We start from the raw sequence: 17,890 nt of genomic DNA, 5'->3' as shown, positions 1-17,890 counted from the left end.
GCTGACATCCGCTCTCGAGTACCTGGGTGTAAAAGAGGAGGCTGGCTTGATCCTGGGATTGGAGGACATCCACTGAACCTTCAGCTCCTCCTGAGCTGTGTGGGGAATCACTGCGGTGAGGGGAACAACAAAATGGGATATTCTGAATTGGGGAGAAAAACAGGGGTAAAATAATTGGCCACACTAAATTTATAAAAAAAAATAATAATAATAATTAACAGAAGGCATAGGTAAACAGCCCAACTGTTGTGGATGTGTAGTGTTCACAGCTCTGGAGAAAACCTCTCAAGGAAAACTCATAAAATATTTAGAGAGCTTATCATTATTTTAAATGATAACATCTCCTTTCCTGAACAAAATGTTCTGGGAGTAAATCTCAAAATCCATCTCTTATGGGGACACAAAGAAAAAATCAGCCTCTGCTACACGAGTGGTCAGAAGGCTTACTGGCCATTCTCACTTTGAATATCAGCTGGTATCTTACCATACTGTGTTTCTAGAACATAAAGTTAAATAAGAATAATTAAACAGTAGAACTGATTTGAATGTGACATCATTTCCATCCGAAGAAATCCCAAAGTTTCTGATTGTAAAACACTACTAACACTTCAAATATATGTAGTGCTCTTGATTTGTGTATTTTTAATCATTCAAAAATAAGGTATTGGCAGTATTTAGGCCTGAAATTGCAATATCAACTGGTTTACGTTTTTAGCTCCTCTGAGTTACATAGTGATTTATTGTTGGTAGTCATTTGTTCGTGTAACGGATTTTTATTACCCCTTGTATGAGGTATTTGTTGGGAATCTGGTAGAAATTGGCATTACAACCATTTGTCTGCTGATGAGAATTGAAAAGAATGCTTAAGTAACCGCTGAAACAAAAAAGGACATTACCTTGCTCCATTTTAGTCTCTAATAAACTACATCATATCACACAGTACATTTTAGCTAGTTTTTGTATTCTTCGCAAAATGCAGTCTATTTCATATTTGTATAGGGTAATATTAGTTTTCTTGGTGGCAGTTTTTCAGAGTAAATCAGATTCCTGTAAACTCCTGTACCAGGGGAGACCTGTGTGGCTGTCGGGCGCATGCATGATCCTGTAGGGGGGAGGCGGAAGCCCCGTCTTGACCCACCTGCCAGTCATAGCAGTGACGCACAGAGGGTGAGCGGGGACAATCCAACCCATAAAAATTACAAATCTCTTACCCCTCTGTGAGCTCTTACAGGATATAAGCCAGCAGGCTCTCTGGCCAGTGAATTTGAATGAGGAAAATGTACGGAGGAGCACGCCAAGAAGAGCCAGTACTTGTGACAGGAGAAGGCAGCCATGGAGCGATAAAAAGAAAATGGTAACAAAGGCGGCTGGAGGCGGCAGCCACTTTGGACACTGTGCACGTACCCATACAGAGCAAGTACTTTCCCAGGGACATTGTATTGTTTAGCTCAGGGAAATCGGGAAAACCCCATAACAGTGAGGGATGGGGCATGTCATTTAGACTTGCACACTAGCAGAGGTAGCGAGACCCTGCAGATATTCGCAGTTTTTTCGTTGTAGTTTGGTTTACAAGTGTTTTATTTTCCTTTGATCGTTTTGTTTTCATTATTTTCTATAAACATTCGGGCACTTGCAAGTGCTCCAAGAACTGTGGCCAACCCGAATAAAACAAAATACCATTGTTGGTAGAAAAGAACAAAAGAAATACAACCGTGCGTCTGGGTGGCGTAGCAAAGAATATCTCTGGCTCAGTGTGCATCAGTGACTCATCCACACTACCCCTGTTACACCTCCTTTAAAAGGGCTATTACAGACTGAAACACTGTGCTTCTCCTGCACCTGTGCTCTTATTTCAGGAGACCTTTTGAAGTGATTGGAAACAGTTAGTCCTAATGCCAAAAGCCTGCTTTCCAGAAGTCTTCCTTGGGCACCTTGACCTTTAAACTGCAATGTTCTTCTCATAAGTGGAGAAACAAGCTATTTCTAGGATTTACTCCCGAACTCCTATTATTAACGGTGTAATGTTTTTTTTTTTTAGTTTATATATATATATATATATATATATATATATATATATATATATATATATATAAAATAACAGTAAGACTATGGATTTTGCTTTGGTTAGCACTCCTTTAAAGTCCAATTACTTCTGATATTATAGTTAGAACTGCCACTTTGCAAAATGCATTCTGGCATAAATGGCATCTTAAGACATTTTAGCGCCCCAGCAGTAACCACAGACTTCTCAATGTGCAGACGGTCGAGCGTGACGGGTTTAAGTATTTTAAAATGGGTTTCATCAAGCCTGCCTTCAGACAATAACTGCAGCACAGTTCTATCCATTTGTCTGCCCATCCACCTGCTTTGAAATGATCAGCGAAGTGCAACTGCATAGAGTAAATGCAAGGAAAAGATTGTATTCCAGCCAACTTGAAAATTCAGTAAATGCAAACTTCCCACATAATCCTGTGTGTGGAATCACCTGGGTCCCAGAAACCTTCATCATCAGTATGAGAAACCTCATCGCTGATCCCCACTCCATAAAAATGCTTGGTTGAAAGGTTCTATAGTGCAGCCTCCCCCTGGTATCTATCCACTCCATGCCGCTGGAAGCGACTCACCCAGTGGCTTTCACTGGGAATGCTCCTGTTGACAATCAGCATCAGGACAATGATCTATTATCCTGATATATTATCAATGTGTTTCACGATTATTTATTGTACTGAAAATGTATTCTCAATAGTTGTACCAAGGCCATGCACGTTACAATAACAATGAAGATAATAACAATGATAATCATAACCGTATTAGCTAAACTTTGGAAAAGTCGTTGTTCAGTTTATATTATTTATTTGAGATCTCCTCTGCTGTCCTGCTGCATTAGCCGGTAGCCGGCAGCGAACGTGAAGTGGGGCCTTTCGCTTTAATTGTGCACAGGGTTTCGGTGCCCATTGTGTTTGCCTGAGGAAAATAATATTTTAAAAAGAAAGAAACCTCATAGTGTCTTTTAATCAATGTGAAATATTTATTTCAGTTTTACTGTATGTCCCACAGTAAAACAGTACATAAATAAATAAAACAAATGTGAAATTGTGCTAATAAAGCAGGACCAGAGGTTGTCTAAATTGTGCCTGATTAGAATTATTTTATGATACATGCGCCAGCAAACCAATGCATGCATGACAGAACCGATGCATATGCCAGAGAACCAATACATATGCCAGTGAACCGATACATATGCCACATTAAACCAATACATATGCCACTGAACCAATGCATATGCCAGTGAAACAATACATATGCCAGCAAACCAATATGAATGACCATTGAATGAATTTTTTTTTTTCCTGAACGGCGCCTCATACACTACAGTGCAGTCTTTGGAAGGCAGAGGAATTTGAATGAATTGTTGTGGCTATTTCTTTAAAGACGCTGCTTGCTGTAAATTGTAACAGCTTTTGCCAAACTGTAGGCGAGACAGAGCTCATCCTGTGCGCCTTTTGGTCCAAGTTTACACATGTCTCATACACCCTCTTACCAACATATTTTTTGCTGCAGACATGTTTAATATTTTCGACACCATTTCTTGGCATGATCTCTGGCCACTGCAAATTTAATTCCATCCATGACCGTTCAAAAACAAAATATTCATTTTTCCAAGCAGGATTGAAATATCTTTTTTTAGGTTTTGGTGCAGCTAACTCTAGAGGGTATCTGATACTGGACTGCCATTCTGTCTGTTGTTTATTATTATTATTATTATTATTATTATTATTATTATTATTATTATTATTATTATTATTATTTTAGAGTTTATCCACTAGTCTAGCGAGTCAATGCAAAAATTGTGGCAAAGTGGTTGCAGTGCGCAGGTGTAGGGGTGATGCCGTTCTCAAGACAATGACAGACAACAAAGTACTGGTGAAATGGAGGTTTATTTTTATAATCCAAAGTCTGGTGACAAAACAGTAAACAGTAATGATAACAGACAGTGCACAATGGTTTGTGTATTGCTCTGTTGTAATCCACCGGTTGGCCCTGAAATAAAAGTCCCGATATCTAAACACCCACACGTAACACAAACACGATCACAAGTCCACAGTGAGTGCTATAGTGCTCGTGGTGCAAATACAGTTAATCGTGACACAAGTGCAATGTTGTCTGGGTTTGGTGCTGGCCTTTAGCGACAGCTCCGGATCGTGTAATCCGTCTAATAATAAAAACAAAACAAACAGTTTTTAGACACGACAAAACAAACAAAGCACTCACGGTTACAATATGAGTCTCCTTTCAGTTTAGCGTTTACCATAACAAAGAAACAATCACCTCGCTACGTCCCCTTATATACCGTCAATCATGACCCCTTGGTTAACGATTGCAACCACTCCTACAATCCTTGCTAACCCTGGGAATTAATTGTCTGGCCATCCAGTCCAGGGCACTCTGTTCCCTTTACACAGTGACCTCAGGGAGATTTATCACCAAGAATCATTCTGTCTCTGTCACAGAAATGCATCAATGCAAGAAAATGTGTGCGATAACCAATTTTTTCAGCTTGTCACAAATTTGGAACCCAAAGGAACTGAAATATACTAGTGTTACCATTGGCTGGCTCACAAGGGCTGTCAAAAATAAATGGAATTTCCTGGAGACAGTACATTTATTGCATTGTTACAGTAACATTTTCTTATTAGCAATCGGTAAGCGATACCTTACAAGACAAGCTCTATTGAGAATGCAGACATCAACTTGAAAGGATCTTCAATCACAAGACTGAAAAAATAAGCTTTCTGTACATTGACTGTGACACAAAACTGTTATCTAGGCTTCCTCAGAAAATGGAAACTGAAGAACTGTTTAGAGAACAACATGTGGCTGGAATATCAAGGAGCAGACTGTGCAACATGTACTTTCTAATCCATACAACCATTAGCAAATGCTGCGCTTCAGAACCTTCAATGGAGTTTATTATTTGAAACAATAACTGTTTCCTCGATTGTGATAATCGCTTCATGCAGCACTACTTCATACATAACGGGCATAAGACTAAGAGACAGCCATGCTTGAATTAACTTCATCATTAAAAAAGCAAGTAGCCACGTCGTTTGAAATGAAGCAAAGCAGTGGTTCAAGCAGGGGACTCATATATATACGCAACATCTTGCTTTTGTTTTTGTCTTGGTTTTTATACTAGTTTAAATTGAGAAAAGAAAAAACAACATGACCTGGTGCCAGACTGCACAGTGAGATTTAAGTTGATTTTAGGCAGAAGAGACTTTAAAATCATGCCAGATTCCAGAGTAGACAGATTCCAGATTGCAGAGGGTATCTCACCGTTCAATAAGGTTGGGACTCAAAATACAACAATTGGAGAGCACTCCACACACCCCTCCAAGAACCCTAAAGAAATGTAATAAATGCTCGAGTGGCACATTACAGTTCTTTCCATACTGCCCTTTTGAATGAGGATACGGTTCTAACAGAGAGAGTCCAATTAAGATACTAGTATTGCCAAGTCTAATTAAATCTCTTCTAATCTATGTGTGTGATTATTTCTATGACCTCACTTGTTGTATTATCTTCTGTAAATGGGTACGTTGGGATTTTTTCCCCACAATTTAATTGCTACAGATTAAAGTGAAGGAATAGCTATTCAACTGTATTATCAACACAGTGAAGGCTATTATGTTGTTATAAATCAGGCAGTGAGGTCCACTTTCAATCTAAAAGCCTGCATTTTATGGCTCAACAGTGTCACAATACACCTGTTATTTTAGAAAGCCATGAACAAGTATCTAGTATAACTTACAGGAGCAATATGTTTGCATACAGTACTATGGGCCCAGTTTACATAATGCATTTTTATAGCAATACATTATTTTGATATTCATTATAGAATAAAACAGGTTTATGAATATAAAAATAAAATTATCTATTAAAAAAAACTTTAAATAACTTTAAATCGTTCTTGAATTAAATATTATTGAAACAGGTTTCATACAGTATATATTTACAATAGTAATCCACAATATAATGTAGGGTGAAGTCAAATGGGAATCATAAGTGTTCCTATATATAAAATATGTTACTGAAAATGTACAAGTAGTGACCTAGGTTTCAAATAACCAAAAACCTCAAACAGGCCTTGATTCTGGTATTTATTAATTAAAAAGTTATTCCTCCTGTTGCCTACACAAAAACGTAACTAATTATCTTACGAACAAGTAAAAAGAGGTCTGGTGTACCGTCAGATACCATAACAAAACTATAAACCCTCTGCCTCATTCACAACTAAGCCAGTACAAGCATACTAGGAGAATGATTGGGCTCGAGGGTGGAATAGCCCCTTGTGCATATTTGTGTTCCTTTTCTTTGCAACATTAACCAGTGTGCACTGGAGAATTCCCAGTAACACACAACATATCTGTACAACATAAGTAGGGTTGCCACCTCTGAGGTACAAAAAAAAACAGGACCTCTGAACAGAAGGGGGATTGTTAAAGGTTTAAACTCTCAAGAAATCCTAGATTCATGCAACAGGAAACACTGATAATATTACTGCCATAGTATTGACAACCAATTACTCTTATGCATCTATTGCAGTACAATTGTATCCTGATTTATCTAACTTGTGATCAATTTATGGTACTGGCATTAGCGTCCTGGGAAGGCATACAGTTGCCAGTTTATGGAAGAAGCATCGGAGGATTGGAGGATCTCTTCTGTTCCCCCAGCATTATAAAAACAAATTTTCAGTTCAATCAAACAAGGTGTTCAGAAGTTACAAGCCTCACAAGCTTTCATAGAAACAGTTAAACTGGCATCCAAACAAACACAAAAAAAACCTAATTGTTATTATTATTGTTATTTAAACAGGGAATACACAAATTATATGTCAAGACAGAGATAACAAATTGTTACTAGCTTATTGAAAACACTAATTTATAGATACTCCCTGGTGCGCAGTAATACCATAGATCAGAGCTGTGAACAATGTATTATTTTTTTTGTATAAAACCAGTATGTGTGCTGCAACTAAAATCTCTAGCGCTACGGGTCCCTGAGTGGCTCTCCTGGTTAAGACCGTGTGATGTGCAGGGTGCTATACAGTCAGGGGAGAGCAAGTTCATGTCCTGGCTGTGTGGAGTCCCTGATCTTTGATGGGGATTCCACAGCGTTGTATTGGTTCTGGTCCTTCTGCTGGTTAGGGGGACAAAATGAGCACGGAGTCACGACACTGCCACTAGCTCTCTGAGATCTCCTGTAGAGCTCCTGGATGTAAAGGCAATTGAGATTGGAGGATGACCACTGACCTTCAGTTCTCCTGAGCTGTTCTGGGGAGTTTCTGTGGTGGAAAACATGAATGGACATTCTAAATTAGGGATACAAATGGAGGGTAAAGTAATTGGGCACTCTATATTGAAAACGAATCTGTTAAACATAACAAAGAATTTAAGATGAACTAAACTACATGCTGTACATTGACTAGATAAACCACAGCATGCCTGGATTGGTAATTGAAAAAGAAATGACAAACATTTGGACATAAGAATCAAAGACCTTGAGAAAGACTTAGAATTGAAATGCCTGTCATTGAATTTATTACATTTCTTTTAGTGCTGTATTTCTAAATGTGTGGATAGACAGCACCCCGAGTGACTATGCCAGCTCTATATATTACACAGAGGACATAGCACTGGGATTGTGGATATTCCTTCTGAAAGGCTTTCAATCTTATTAAATATCCCCCTGGGTCTCATTGTGAGGCCTTTGCTTCTGTTCGATAGGCTATCATTTATATTCATTTTCCTAACCTATCCCCCAACACAAACTTGATACAGTACAGATGATCCCACATCTCAAAACACAGCTTAACCACATCATCATTAGCATGACCCTGTTAAGATAGAAATTGATTTGGAACAGTATTCAGCAGAATGGTAACCCAATCTCTGCTTTAAAAGCATTGCTCCATAACTTCACTGCCATCAAGTCCATTGGTTTCACATGTCAGCCATCAGCTATTTTTTATTGGTCATATTTCATTGAACTTTTCATAGAGATATGAGGAATTAGCAGTACAGCCATGAAGATTAGTAATCCAATAGTGGCATGTTTTCCCTTATATAAGTTTACCACAGTAAATTTGCACTTTAATTTTGCAGTTTTCCCATGCTGTCCCCATGGTTATCCTATGCATTTACCACAGATTCCATGGTTTGCCATGCTTTTTAATATGCTTTACCATGCCTCTCTGAGCTTTACCTATGCTTAATTACACTTTGCTATGCTTTTACTATGGGAAACATTTATTATAAGGGGTATTCAGCAGTATAGGATAGGGATGTTAGATTTAGTTTAATTTCCTTAATGTTTAAACTTTAGGATTAAACATGTTTAAACATTATAACTGGTAGCACTTTAAAATGATGGCCGCAAATTCAGAATTAAGTCTGACTGAATACCGCAGAAATAACACCAGAATATCTTATGCACTTCCTCTGAGTTCTGAAGTAATTCATTTTGAATTCAGCCCATTTCATTCATGTTAATTCACCCATATTCATTCCATGTTCCTCCGTAACAAATGATGCTGATCACATGTATAAAGCATGCATTCATGCAGGAATGAACCCTTCTCACAATCCCTTGGTGGGCGCATAAGAGGGTATGATAGCATGCCTTGTGCATGTGAGCAATATCATGTGTTACAAAGGAACATGGAATGAATACAGGGAATTAAATCCACATGAACTAACACAGCTGTTACTTTTTTATGAGTGTGTCTATGGAAAAGACTATGAATATCACACAGCACACATCCTACTGCATAAACACTACAGCTGGCCTCTATATTTGGAACATATTCCAACATTTTTTACATTCTTGGTATAATTCCCCACACAGATCAAGAGAACTGATGGTCAGTGGCGTCCTCCAATTCCACAACCAAACCAACTGCCTCTTTACACCCAGGAACTCAAGAGTGGATTTCTCGAATTATCAACTTTTGGAGGACAAAGCCCAGCCCTACCGGTGTCCACTTGAGCTCACTGTGTGTCTGGCCAGTAGAGTCGATTGTAGTGGGATGAGGAGAAACAGTCTCTGCTGGATTTGTCTCCCTAACACCTCCCTGTGTAATCCCCAGCAAAGATCAGCAACTTCACACAGCCAGGACATGAACCTGCGCTCTCCTGACTGTAAGACTCACCCTGCACACAATGCTGCCTTGCATTTACCAGCACTGTGGGACCCCTGCTTTGTGAAAAGTTTAAAAAACACTGTTGCATTACCAGTATGTTATCCTGAAGAAAGCCAAGCAGAACTATTGGCTGACCACAGCAATTACCATTGGTGTCAAATGTGGTTCCATTTTACCAATGGCTGATCCTAAGCTATGATAGTACATTAGCTCATTGCATTGGTATGAAACACATTTGTTGTAGATAAGACGATTATATATCACAAACACCAACGTATTTAGTAAATAGGTCTAAGTGGGGTAAAAAAAACCCCAGTCATTCTGCTTTAGTTTACTGCAGTTTAATATTCAAAAGCACAAACTGTTTTATTGTTTATGGATCTTGAAGCATACTGCATTGCTCTCCTGTATATCATCTCTCCCCCAGTCATAAAATATGGAAGTAATTAGTTACAATAATGTACATAAAATGGAAACTGGATGACTTATTATTCAATATTAAATTATTTTGTATGACAGCGCATCATCATTTAAACTCTCCATTTCCTAACAAAGCAAAGTCATGGCCCAATGGCAGTTAAGCGAGGATTCATATTATGAAAGTGACATTTTATTTCTTCTCCACTTTCCCATAAAAATTATTTCTACAACAATATAATATACTTTAATAAAGTGGTTTTAATCTTCTTTAAACTGATAAACAGTATGTGAACGCATGTCTATTTGCCTGTAGGGGTGTCTTTGCTACCCCTGCAATATTTTGCATGTTTTAGCCCTGTTGTTGCAGAATACTGATACAACCAGATTAAAATAAAGAAACAAGTCTGTCAGTAGCATGCATCCACCGCCACAGATGTGAATTCAAAAGCAGAACCATTAGTATGATGACAAAGTTGAGGACCATGACATACATCAACAGTATGTACAGAACTGGATAAGCAGTTCTCCAGATACATAGAAAACTGTGAAGTGTAACATACGTGCGTGCAGACATACAGACGACCACCTCCATATTCCCTGTGCAGGAGATTTCATGCACAGCAGGAGATGATAAAAAGATAGGGTCATTTAGGGTTTAGTTAACAACTAGCTTACTAATAGGTCAACAGATGTTGTTCATGTTGTGTTAATAGTTGATTAATATTCATTAACCATTTGATAAACTAATAAAAAGTGTACAATACAATAAAATCGGATTTCATCTACTAAACATTATGACAACAGCATTTGTCTTTAAACAAATGTGAACCCATTTCGATGATATGATCGGAATAAGGATCTGATTTTAGTTGAACAGTTTTTGCTACCCTTTTTTATTAATCGATAGGGGTTCAGTGTTACATTTTTATATTTTAATGAGCTCCAGCACTATTTTCTTTATATCAGTCAATTTAAATGTGTGATTACCATATATTGCTTGTTAAAGTCTACTTGCTGCACTGTAACAAAAAGAGAAGGGACATTTACTCTGGGTCTTCAGTTTGTTATAAGGGGGCTTTACTGAGCATATAGGCTGTTAATATAATGTCTGTACTGACTTTAATAAAGTTCCTGCACTGTCACAGGCACATGACGAATGCACTAGGAGCCTAAGGTCACTCATAGCCTCCAGAACTGTTCAGAACTTCAGATGAAAATACAATTACAGAAAATGAGACCGTCTACAAATCATCAATCAAAAATATCATCCAAGTTCACACCATCCTCAAGGACATATACTGTGTATGTGTGTGTGTGTGTGTGTGTGTGTGTGTATATATATATATATATATATATATATATATATATATATATATATATAGATAGATAGATAGATAGATAGATAGATAGATAGATAGATAGATAGATATATTCTTGACAAAATAAGTAGCACTCTTAAGGGAGTGCTAACCAGGGCTGCAGAATCCATTTCTTTAACTCTTATTAGCTCTACAAACTGCTACTGTTCTCCATCAGAGGAATGCTGACCAAGGCTTCAAAATATATGTCTTTACCTGGTATTAGCACAGTATTACTGTCCTCCTTTAAAAGACAGCTAATACAGACTTTTAAATCCATTCTCTTACCTCTTAGGACTGCTACCAACATTATTACCTGGTCCATTTAAAAGATTGCTAAAAAAAGGTTTAAATGACCTCTTATTAGCCCTGGCAACATTGCCATTGGTCCCCTCCTTGACCATAGCTTTAAAATGCATCTTCTTACCTCATGTTAGCATAAGCAACATTCACATTATTGTCCGTTCAAAGCAGTGCTAACCCAGGTTTTACTCGCAACAGATCCCTCCCCCTGTACACTGTGAAATCAAAACTTTACTAATTAGGTTTATAAATATTGAAACAAACTTTAATATATATGACTTTGGTTTTCAGGTATTCATTTGTAATTACTTGGAATATGTACTTTCTGTTATTCTTGCTTTTAATTCCATATATAAGCAACATGACAAAGCATATTGGTTAGAACTTTCTTTCAAAGTCTAATTCGAAATGAGATGCGAGTCCCACTGAAGCCATTTTAGTCATCTGCAGACACATGCACATGTTTTAAATAAGTCCTGCTGACGTATTTGTCACCAGCTCCGGTAATGCATCACAGCTCATTATTTCTTCCAAAGGTTAAATCTGCTTTCAGACATTCAGACAGGAGGCTGTGCAGATATAATAATGCACACCTGGAAAAGGTTACCATTACCCAACACAATTAACACTCCATCCACTGGAGCCACAGACAGGATATGTGATGGGATTGCGAGAAAATATTCAATTAGTGGCATAAGACATAACCAAAGTTGTTTTTCGCTACTCACCCAGAACCATCAGATAATGACCTACTCCTCTTGTGATCGTTGTGCGTTCAGTCAGGACCATTCTTGCGATTTAATGTTTATAAGAGCATAAACACAGTTGAGAGAAGCACGTCTCACAGCATTTTGACTTGCTCGGCCTCGACTTTCCTTTCGGGGCACTTGGTGCTGCTTATAAATTTTGATTGGCATCTCTCTAAGATAGGCAGGGAGGCAGTTCGACTGCCAACAGCCTGTTTAAGATAATATTTTATTATCTACGCGTCCTACAACAATGTGAAGCCTACAGGAAATAATTAGCTGGTTTGTTTTGTATTACATGTAGGATAGAGGGAAAAAAAGTCTGTTAGGTATTAATTTGATTGTACTAATATACTATTTATGCCTATTGTACATATCTGTATTTTTGCATAATGTAATGTGTACAGAGAAGACATTAATGTTATTTTAATATGCCCTCATATTTATTAGGCTATTATTTTTTTTTATTGATTTATTTTTTACTAATCAAAGATAAATTGATTGAAAACATACAGATACATATATAGTACTTTAATTAATTAATGTCTAAATAAATATATATGCAAATACAGTATATGAACAATGAACTAACAAAACTAACAAATAAATACATAAATAAATAACTTTATCCTAAGATAAAGAAACAACTCCTCAAAACTTGAATGGAAAAAATGTATCGAAAAATGTAAATATATTCTTAACCGCAAAAAAAAACAAAACAAAACAAAAAAAAAAACAGGTCTGATCTACAATTTAACAGATCTGGAGTTGTAGTCCTAAGTGCTCCGCATTGTACATGTACGCAACCTTTCTAAAAGTGTTTGGGGGGGGGGGGGGGGGGGGGGGGTGAAAATGATGCATATAATAACACTAAGTGAGTATAACATAATACTAGTGAAAAACCTATCCAACAGACCTCTAAATACCTTTATTGATCAAACAGTGTTAGAAGCACATTTCAACTACAATGTTGCAAGATTCATCACAGTTGTAATTAAACATAGTTACACAAATTGTAACCAAACATAGTTACAATGTACATTTTTCTGTAGGTTCTTTCTGGCTTTAACAAAGTTGTTAGGTTACGTGGTAACAATGAATCTTGATGAATCTTGTAACATTGTGTCAAACAGTTGAATTGAGTTCAAATGCTGGTACGTTCCTCGACCCAAGTGCATTTATCTGTGTTAAAATGCATATCCATATGACCTGTCTCACAGGCGCTGGTGTTTTCACCGAGGCAGGGCCATATAGTGTGGCATAATTCTACACAGCCTCTGTTGTCAAAACTTCCAGCTCTTCTTCACTAAATTTAACATTTTGAAATCCAGCTGTTTGGGCTGACTCCAAGGATTGTTTTGTTTTTTGTTTTGTTTTCCTTTATCTTCTTCTTCTTCTTCTTCTTCTTCTTCTTCTTCTTCTTCTTCTTCTTCTTCTTCTACCGCGCTCTCTCATATTCAGTAAGTAAGCTCCTTCACCTGTTGTCAATAGAATAAATACTGTGCGCAACTTCAGACCCGTTGCCACCCACAATTTATATGCCAATTAGAATTTTTCTGACCTGTGTTTTTGCTTCTAATTAGTTAGTAAATAGGACATGACACTTTGGGAAATATCATGCACAGTCATCTCAATTTTACTATTGCACCTTGCTTAAATACTATTGCACCTTGCTTAAATACTATTGCACCTTGCTTAAATACTATTGCACCTTGCTTAAATACTATTGCACCTTGCTTAAATACTATTGCACATTGCTTAAATATGATTGATTGCTGACACTGATTGAATGTTAACATAAATGTGGGTGTTACCTCCTTAGTAATGTCTACTTGACTTTTGGTGAAGGTTGCAAGGATTTTCCTGTCTATCAAATGATCATATTTGGGGGTGTATTGAGAGTGTCTGAAACTTCACATGGGTTTATATTTCAGGAATGAGTTTGTGTCTGAAGCCAAATACCATTAAATGGGTCTCTGAGGTACGGCCATTGGCTCCTACACTACATCAATACTGTGAAGAAACATAGTCTAACTGCACCATCATGTATATAAAAACAGAACTGAATTATAATTAAATTCTAACTCAACATGGTTAATTACAAGATGCCACAGCCACAAAACTGATAGAGATATTTCCAAGATTTATGACGAGGGTGTTTCATAACTGAAATGGTTTCCCTTCAGGGGTTTACTGCACATCATAATTACATTTTCATTTTTCTGACATTTCAGTTAATGTACTGTGCGCTCCATGACGGACTTCTAATCGCTAGCGTTGTTCCTTACTGGTGATTATTCCGCTTTGAAAAGGACAAAATAATATCTACAGAAACATTAAGATTTCCCCAGCATTGGGTTTCTCTTACTGAAAACGAGAGCATGAACCCAACACCAGTTATTTTACTGGGGCCAGCTTAGGCTACGTGATTATTTCAGATGAATTAAGGGTTAGGAAAGGGTAATTGGTTGCTTGATGTGCTGGTTAAAACATAGCATTATCAAGCTTTGCAGTCTCAAAAATAACTGAAATAACTGGAAGTTTGTGGATAGTAAAAACTATTAGCATCAACCTTACTGTTACAAAACTTGCAACGAACAATTAAGTCTTGTACTTTCAAAAGTTGGTAATTGGGTTTAACACATTTTTATGTAATATCATGGTAACCATAATGGTAACCACATGAATAACGCCTAAATATCTTCTGCACTTCCTCTGGGTTCTGAAGTCATTCATTTTGAATTCATCCCTTTTAATTCATCATGCTTAAAAAACATTTCCCCTCCTTCCATTCCTAATGAATTCACTGTTTATTCTTCACTAATTCACACCCTCTTACTCGCCCACCAGGGAATTGTGAGAAGTGTTAATTCATGCATGAATGCATGCCTTCTACATGTGAGCAACATACTTTGTTACAAAGGAACATAGAATGAATACAGGTAATTAAATCCACATAGATTAGCAGGGCTGAATTTAAAATGAATTACTTCAGAAGTCAGAGGAAGTGAATTATTCTTGTTGTATTCAGTCAGAATTCATTACGAAATTATTTTACAGAGGCAGGGTAAGCATTGAAACAGCACAGTGCTCATGGTGTCTGTGACCGTGAATATGCAGGTTCACAGTTTTGAGGAGGAGTTGAATGCTCTGCCAGTGTGAACACGGAAATAAGATCAACACCACAACAATTAGTCATTTTTTGTCAGTTATGCTTTTTTTTTTATTAAACCTTGGTTATGATATCTTCAAGGTACAGAATGTTGTTTTGTCAAATGTATCACTTTAGTGCTTGCTGAACAAGAACAAAATGCCAGTTCAATGAATCAGGAAACAGGTGTGTGACAGGCTAGCCAAGGCTGGTAACTGGCAGGAAGGAGACCCCGAGACAGAAGCTGCAGGTTAAAACGCTTTTGCTCACGTTTAATAACAAAGACAGTACAGTAAACAAAACACATTAACAAATAAAAAGGCACAAGGGCCAAAACAAAAGGTCTATACAAAAACTCACAGACATAAACACAGCACAGCAACACAGACCTCTACCTCTATCACCAATAATAATTCCAACATTAACACTTGATCACCCGTTTTATACCAGCCACATGCCCACATGTATATGCAGGGAGGAATTTAGCCTCCTCCCTTCCAACCCAATATTCACCACACACACCCACACTTGTGCACCGGCTGGGCTTTCACCCTGCCACAAGGTGAAACAGATTTTCTAATTCAGTGGTCTACATGATATATATAATGGGGTGTCTTTATCTTATCAACTGATCTTAAATAGCAGAAGAGCCAGGCAAATGAATGCTAGTTTTATTGGTTTCCTCTTATTGATGCAGGCCCAGTTATTGATGGTGCTGTTAACATAAATATGCATTTCAGGGAGCATAAAAATTATTTACAGTTTGCTTTTCCTTTGCAGCTTGATTTACAATGGCAATTTAACACCCAGGCAAGCATTTCAGTGAGAGATGCATGTGAGATTGCACTTCCAAAGCATCCTGTTTAATTATTTATACATACATATGGAGTAGATAGATCCACTGAGATGCAACATCTAATTTCTGTTCAAACATTATTCATGCCCTTATCTGTACCCTTGTAAATCAATGTTGGGGACTGTGGAAGGCTTCAGAATGACACACGGACAGTCAGGTTTCAAAAGGAAAGGTGCAACCGCATTTATTTACACAAACAGACACAAAAACGGTGCACAAAACAAAAAGACATACTGTCACTTTAAACCACTCTATTTACACATTGATCGTTCCTGAGAGGAGGGTATATTTATAAGTGCTGGTCCTTTAAGTACCACAGTCCTGTGTTTGACCAGTCCTTAGCAACCGACAGGCAGCAAACAGCTCTGCTTAGTCTGACGAAGAAACACACAGAAAGGTTAAGGCTTTTATCCAGCACCTGCACCTTCCCATATCAGATCAAGAATACCCCAAGCTGGCGACCATACAACAACTCGAAAGGTGAAAATCCGGTGCTGCCTGAGGTACCTCCCTGACAGCAAAGAACAGGAAGGGAAGCAGCCATTCCCAGTTCTTAGTGTGGCTCTTAGAAATCGCTGGAGCATGTGTTTTAAGGTCTGATTAAACCTCTCCACCATCAGTTTGTGGGTGGTAAACAGAAGTTCAGAGAGCGGTGATGCTGAGAGCCACATCTGTTAAAACAAAGCTGACATAAAGTTAGTACTCTGATCTGTTATGATTTCCTTGGGAAAGCTGACCTGGGAGAACACCCTTAAAAACTCTGTGACGATGGTATCAGCATTCATTGTGCGTAGGGCAACAGCCTCTGGGTACCATGTTACATAATCGACAAAGATGAGAATGAACCGATAACCCGTGTCTGTATCCCCTAGAGGGCCTACAGTGTCCATGCCAATCCACTCAGGGAGTCGCAACAACATGGAGTGGAATCAGAGGAGCCAGGGCCACCAGCCGCAGAGCCACCAACTGGCACTCAGGGCACTGGCCGCAACAATTACACACATCCTCGTATACCCCAGGCCAATAGAATCAGGTGGTCAGGCCTTCCCAGGTCTTGTTTCTCCCCAGATGTCCGGTGACCGGGATGCTATGCGCCCATCGCAATAGCTCCTATTGGGAAGGTACCAACAATTGCTGTACTATTTGCTCCAGTCCCGGTAATTTGGCGGCATGATACAACAGGGACCGCTCGACCAGAATCTGCAGATATGTCACAGTGAGTGCGCTGCTGCGCCGGTTTATTATAAATGAACAGTTTAAACAAAACTAAACACTTTCACAAAACAACTCATCAAGCAAAATAAAGGTTTACACAAAAATAACTCACAAACACAAAACACTAACACTTAACAAGTACCGTGCTGGTGCTTCCAGCACAAATAGCAATTGTTATTATTATTTTCACCTCCTCTCTCTACTCCTATTCTCCACTCTGAACACCGAACCCCGAGTGAGTGATTTGTGCATCTATATATACAGCTCTGCCGGGATTCAATTACTAATCATTCACTTGAATCCCAGCACATGAACTAATTTGTGCACTCCCCGTGCCCCCATACATATACCCACTTCAATCTGCAAGTGAAGTGATTGTGTAATCCTTGTGCCTAAATACAAATATACATTTTACATCCACTGTGCTACATAACCCACACTCTGTTCAACCACTACAATAATACATATAACAGACAACATAAAACACAAAATACGCACAGGGGTGGTGCACCCCGCCACAGAGCCCCAAATGTCTTCTGACTGGCTCATACTTTGATCACTAGGGGTACCAACTGGGGCCATCCCTGGCTCAGTTAATTCAGTTTGTACTCCCATCCCATTTGAAAAACATTTAGA

The sequence above is a fragment of the Acipenser ruthenus genome, chromosome 15 (assembly GCF_902713425.1).
Source record: "Acipenser ruthenus chromosome 15, fAciRut3.2 maternal haplotype, whole genome shotgun sequence".
NCBI lineage: Eukaryota > Metazoa > Chordata > Actinopteri > Acipenseriformes > Acipenseridae > Acipenser > Acipenser ruthenus.
This window is presented reverse-complemented; position numbering follows the sequence as displayed.